The following is a 6533-nucleotide window of genomic DNA, read 5'->3' as shown; positions in this document are numbered from 1 at the left end:
TTCCTTCTTTTTTCACTCACTGCTGCAATTTCAGTACAGAAGAAGCCAAGTTTCCAATATTTCATTTGAAAGAATTGACAGTGGAGTTCTGTGCCCTGCTGAAAGTGCCGATAAATATTCAAACTGGAATTGTAGCAGAGTGAGCTAGTTACAAGAATAACAACCAGTAACAGGTTGTTCTATTCTGTTGTAGGTGATTGCCTTAATAGCTCAGCCACTGATGTACAACAGGGTTTTCCCTTTAGTTTTAGATTTTATTACATAGTGCATAATTTAATCTTACTGGGGCCTTGCTTTTCTGTAATACTGCATCTTTTAATCCTGCAGGATTTTTCATCCTCCAAAGCCCATGCAGTTTGCCCACACCAGTTCTCTGCTTTTGATTTGTGTACTGCTAAATCAATTAAAATGCTGACTTGTATTGAATCAAGAATGAGTCCCTATAAACTCCCACTCCATATCTTTCCCACTTACAACCATTAGTTGGGTGGAGAACATACAACACAAGAGTTTACAGTCTTACAGTTGAAGTAAAAAGGGGCCAGGAAAGCTCCTGGTCCAGATGGTGTATCTGCCCCAGATGGCTTTTGCTCTCTGCAGCTCATTAGAACACTAAGCAATTTGATTTTTTTTTCTCTTCACTTTCTATTCCTTTTTTGAAATGCAGCTACGAAGGAACAGCATTTATTCTACTAGAAAATAAATTGATTTTGAGTAGGACGTTCTGTAGGAAATTTCATGTGGTTTGTTTGTAGAGGGGTTTTTCCTATCCTAGCTGTGGCAGGCTCTGATACATGCTGGGTGAGTGGGGTGGAATTCAAAAAAGTTACATCCTGAAGTTGCTGCTACAATCAGGTTTTTTTTTAGAAATGTCAGATAACACAAATCAATAGATCAAGGTGACAAATCACAAAGGAAGGGAAGAATCCTATAGGAAATACTCTAGAGAATGCCAGGTCTTAGGGATCTTTCTTCCTACCATTCCTTCCTATATTTCAATTAAGTCTTCATGCAAGAGATCAGAACATTCCGATTACTAGGCAGTTCCAACACTCCAAACCAGACACATATTTTTCCTACAACATACAGAACTTCCTTTAAGGGATGCTTGGGCAACTGAACTGTATCCTCACATCCACCTTTGTTTGAATCTAATAAGGAATCTAGGAACTGATAATGCATCCAACTGCAAAAGATGTCTCTCTTAAGAGTTTGTACTGACCAGTGCAGTTGGTGGTTCTACACTATTATGATCTTCAACACATTGTTAATGTATAAGATCTTAACCTCCTAGAGGAAAGATGAGAGAGAATGGAAAAGACAGAAAGGAAAGAGAACAAAAGAAACTTGTCCATAGTTTACACCTGAGCATTTTTCCCCTTGGAAATTAAAAATTTGTTCACTCATTTGTTGACCAGAGCTGCTTCTCTACTAATTGTTAGCTTCTGTGTTGTGAGTGGTTTAGGCTGTGTGTTAATTTTAAACCATTCAGGATCACCTTCTCCCACAGCACTGCCATTTCTTTACAGCCTCACTGTGCTAGCCTTTATCCCAGTCTTGTTTCAGAGGACAACCTTTTGTGTTCAGTCCTCAGGTTGTGCATTGCAAAGAAAACACTGAGCCCAGGGCTTCTGTTCAGTCTTTTTGATCTGTCAAGATTTTATTTACCTTTTGTTTCTGATGCAACTATGTGGATTCAGAGGAGTGGAAAAATAAGGAAAATGCTCAACACTTAGCATAAACATGCTTTCTGCTAAACAATAAAATAATAATGCATCTATAGATATCCTTATTTTGTAGTAGATATAAATGACAAACATGTCATCCTCAGAGTAATAGTGACTGTTGGTCAGTTTACAGCTTATTCTCCAGCTGGGTATCTTGACTGTTACACTGGAATACAAAATGTTTCTCTTGCAATTTCTCCTTGGGTTGATGAGTTCAGAACTGTTCTGATGGTTGTTCTGGAGTCAGGAAAAGGTTGTCATGAGACATGTCTAAGCATAACTCTGTGTCACATACAAAGCATCTTTTTTCTTCTGGTGGATATATTTAAAAGCCCCAAACTGCAGGTTTATCCACCATCAAAACAAAGTGATATTAGGATTGAAGAATCCTATTCAGATTGAAGAATCCTGTTTAACAAGCGTCAGGCAGAGTTACACTGATGCTGCCCAGAGCACAGGATGTGCACAAGCAGGATGTTTCCAAGACAAGCATTTTTCACTGTCATGTAACAGGAAGGCTGAAGGAGCTCTGTAATTGGCTGAGTTCTCAAATGTAATTCTGCTTAGCTGGATAAATCAGCCTGATGTGTATGCTATTCTTACTTAAGAAAATGAGAATTTTTTACATGAAGCCTTTTTGCAACAGAATAGTGCTTGACACTGAAATTAAAATTCAGGAAAGGTAGTGATGTTCTAATTCAACTGGCAAAGCTTCTCTTTGTCCTTTTATACCCTTAACCTCCTCCTGACATTGAGAAAAATGGTCTTCAGTGCATTTCTCTTGTGTATAACCCAGATCTTCACTGTTTTCCTGTCCCTGTTTGTATGACTTGTGCCTTTTCTATCTCATTAAGCACATCAGAGCATGCAGCCCAGGCTGGAATTTTGGTATGGCTTGCAAATATTGCAAAATGCAAAGCAGGGCAGCATGGCTCTGGAGAAAGAGGAGGCATGGATGTGGCAGTGCTGAACTTGGAGTAATAATTTCAGTCCTTAGAGGTCCCTGCTAGCTAGAGCTGAACCCTTTGGCTTTGGGAGACAGGGACCTCACCTGTCACATGCATCACCTGTCAGGAAGAGATCACTCCCCGCAGTGCAGAAACCCTCAGCATGGGTCTTCCTTCTAGCAGAGGCTGATCAAAGCACTGGCCTAATAAATGGGATTCTGGGATCAAGTCTCAGCAGTGGCCAAGTCTCATCTATTTTTAGGGAAGTTAAAAGGTTCTGCACCTTAACCCTTTGCTAAGCCATCAAAAGCAGTGCTCCAACCTATGTTTTCCTGGTTTTCAGCACAATCTTCATGGAAACCTTTCCCCTTTTTAGCCCTTTCAAGCTCTTCACAGCGACCCTAAAGGCTTGCTGATTCATACTCTGCACTTTTTTGACTTGAGGATCACCAGAGTACTTCCCAAACGAAGTTTGTCCCCACTTTGTATCTGAGAGATAGGTATTGTATTTCCCTCTGCTGTGCAAACAAGGAACCTGAGGAAGAAAGCAACTACATGATTCACCCTAATTGCACAATAAGTCAGTTGGTGCAGTCCTAGGGTTACTGCTGACCTCTTTGACTTGTCAGCAGGCTAAAATTAGATGATTTGCTGATGCAGTGAGACTTTTACCTGTACAATACAGGAATTTTGTCTTGGCATATCTCAACTGGATTTGAAGTAGGTTTAAATATCCTTGCTTATAAATTAATTGCTGTTTCTAGATTTGTAATATTCCTTTCTTTTTGGTAGAACAATTGAACGCATTCCATTTTCAAACTGAACACATTAGGATGCTTTCATGTGGTGGAGGAACAGGCCTCTGTTTTCTCAATCCTATGTGGATTAATGCCTTTCATCAAGAAGAAACCACAGCTGCCACAGCTGTTTTATGGAAACGTTGAAGATGACTATGAAACACTTCTTGGTTTGTTGTTTGGTAGTTAACGTGGGTTTGCCAAGCATTGTTCATCTGGCAAGCACCTACTGGGAGAAGGTTGCATATTGACCTTTCAAGATTTCAAAATTGCTTTTCATTTTCTGAAAAATCAATAGATAGATATATTAGATAGATAGGAAACAGCTGCAACATGTGGCAAAACTACAGGATTTCTCCTCCCAGATTTCCTGTATTTCTAGGCATTTCTGGTGACCAGGTTATGGGGTGGATTGTTTGTATTGTGATGGAGTCTCCATTTCCCCCTCATTCTGCAGGATGATAAATACACCTGTTACAGGGACAAGCAGAGGAAATAGGCAAGAGCTCTACCCTATTATGGCAGCTGCTGTGTGCATTTAGAAGTCTTGCCCTGAGAAGTTTATTTTTTGTGTGTGGATGTGTATGAATTTAGAAATCTTGCAGCACAGCTTGTAGGATAATTGTAAACCTAACAAAAACATCAGCAGCTTCCTCTTAGATTTTAATTTGGTAAGGAGAGAATAATTTGCATTGGAAAAAAACAGATGAGAAAACTGTCTCACTCTGTGTAATCTTTTGCAAAAAGAATGACTTAGATTCAGTGAGATGTTTGTGTGCCTAAGGAGACATTGCTCCTGCTTAGGTGTACAAAAGCAGCCCAAAAAATAAGTTTCTTGTAGAGATAACTGCAGAGAACGACCAGTCATATCTTAGTTATTCCTACCTAAATGGGCAATTAAGAATAATTTAAGAATGCTGCAAAATTAATGTGCAAAGTAAAGGATGATGAAAGAGCATTAAACAATCAAAAATTCAGCTCAACTTTGCTGAGAGTTAACATGAGAAACAGAATGTGCAAATAATTACATTTATCTATTTTTGCTGTCAACATGCTGTAGTTCACTACTGGCATCCTCTGTGAGACCAGTTTCACATCTGAGTCTAGAAAACCGCAGAAAGAACATCTCAACTCATTTCACTTTTCAAATGACATGAGTTACACAAGACTCATGATTATCCAAAGGTCACAGGACGAGATCTCTTCTCTCAACAAAGAGGCTTCTATGCTCTGCTCTGGTGAAGCAGCTGTTGACTCAGATTTCAGTTTATTCAGACACAATATGGGCTCTAAACAGATTCTCAGGCTACATAAATTAGTGTCTCAACTTGTTATCATTTTCCCTCATCATTTTTTCTCTCCTATTGTCTTCTTTATAAAATTAAATCCTTTGTGTCCAACCACAAGTGTCTGCCACAATACAGATACGATCTGTTCTCAGGTTAGTGCTGTTACAAACCTTTTCCAGAACTACTTGGTTCACACAAGGGGATTTTTTTTCTCTAGCTCAGTGAACTGAATTGACTAAAATATTTTGCCAACTGCTTGCAAAGCATTGGGAGCTGAATGTTTTAATTTGAAAAGTGTAAGGTGGTATCTCCAACCTATGTTTATCTATGAACTTCTGAAACTGCATTACAGCTGTAAGAAGGTGTCAGTTCAGATGGATTTTCCTGTGCTAAATAAACTCTCTCCTTGGTAAAGCTACCTTTTAAGATCCAAATCCTCAATAAATCAAAGTGATTATTTTTACACATGAACATCAACAGCCTCAAAACCAGCAGCTTCAATACCTCCCTGTAGGCATGTCCTACCTGCTCTCACCCAACCCAAAGTAGTACTGACATTACCTCACAATGACTGATGTGCTCTGAACCCTCACAGGGTCTGAGAGACAGACTTGACCAAGAAATCTCTTGCAGTTCAGTGTTTTCAGTGTGTTCCAATGACATCCAGCTTGCAGCTGATTACTGCAAGGCACAAATCACTGAGCCAGTATTTAACTTCTTCAAAATGAGTATTTTTAAGAGATGTAAACCTTTGAGGTTGGTCTTAGCTCTTTTCCCTGGCCTGAGTGTGTAGAGAGGGAGCTGGTAAACTGCTGCATGACAATCTGCTTCTGAGCTCTTGCATTAGTGCAGAGCAGAGAACAAAGCTGGGCGCCAACGTGGCCATAGACAGGGGAAGAGAAGAAAAAAGAAGCCAGAGAAGCAGCCAAGAAGGTGGATTAGTATTTAAAAGAGCATTTTAGCTCTGAACAAGTAGGGATTTGTGAGAGGAGTGAGAAGAGTGGGAGGGTTTCACTTCCAGGCAGGCTTTTTCCTCCAGCATGAGCAGTAAGACTGAAATCATGTCCTGTGAGAAAACTGCAGCTTTCCAGCCTGCTGGAGTTTCTTGCTGTATGCTGAACCCAGAGCTCCTCCTGGAGGCCCACAGAGTTCCATCCTTGGCGCTGATGGACTCACCACTGCTGCTGGGCAGCAAAGCAGCCACACCAGGCACTCCAACACCCCATAAATACACAGGGTACAGACAATAGGTAGACATGGGGTAACACAACAACCCTACACATGCCTATACATCTGGAGTCTCAGCTGACTTTAGTTTGTTCAGCAGCTGCACCAAGGTCCCTTTAGTAAGCTGAGTACAAAAGTAAAGCTAAGATACCTGGATATATTTATAAATTAAATGTATCTGAACACTCCCTTTACTCCTAAAGTGCAAGTTTAATTTTTTGAGGAAAGGGTGCGAAGTAGAGTTGGGGTGTCCATATAAATCCTGTTTGAACTCACAAAACACTCCTTGCTCCATAAGACTTACACGGTGAAAGCTGATGTCACAGCAATGGGAATGGGAGGCACTGACACTTTTCCCCTCCATGGGAGCAGACCACCAGCTCAGACAACTGGCCCACCACCTATTTGATTAAATTTAGCTCAAATCACAGATCCTCAACTTGCCTTTCAATCCTAGGAGAGTTGGATGCCTGCCCTTTGAGAAAGCCAGCTGAGGGATACCTACACTGCCCTGCTGCCCTAAAAACAGCCTGGGTAGCAGTGGCA

This window comes from Serinus canaria, chromosome 2, assembly GCF_022539315.1.
Source record: "Serinus canaria isolate serCan28SL12 chromosome 2, serCan2020, whole genome shotgun sequence".
Classification (NCBI taxonomy): Eukaryota; Metazoa; Chordata; class Aves; order Passeriformes; family Fringillidae; genus Serinus; species Serinus canaria.
The sequence above is the reverse complement of the archived record's forward strand: the minus strand, read 5'-3'. Positions refer to the sequence as shown.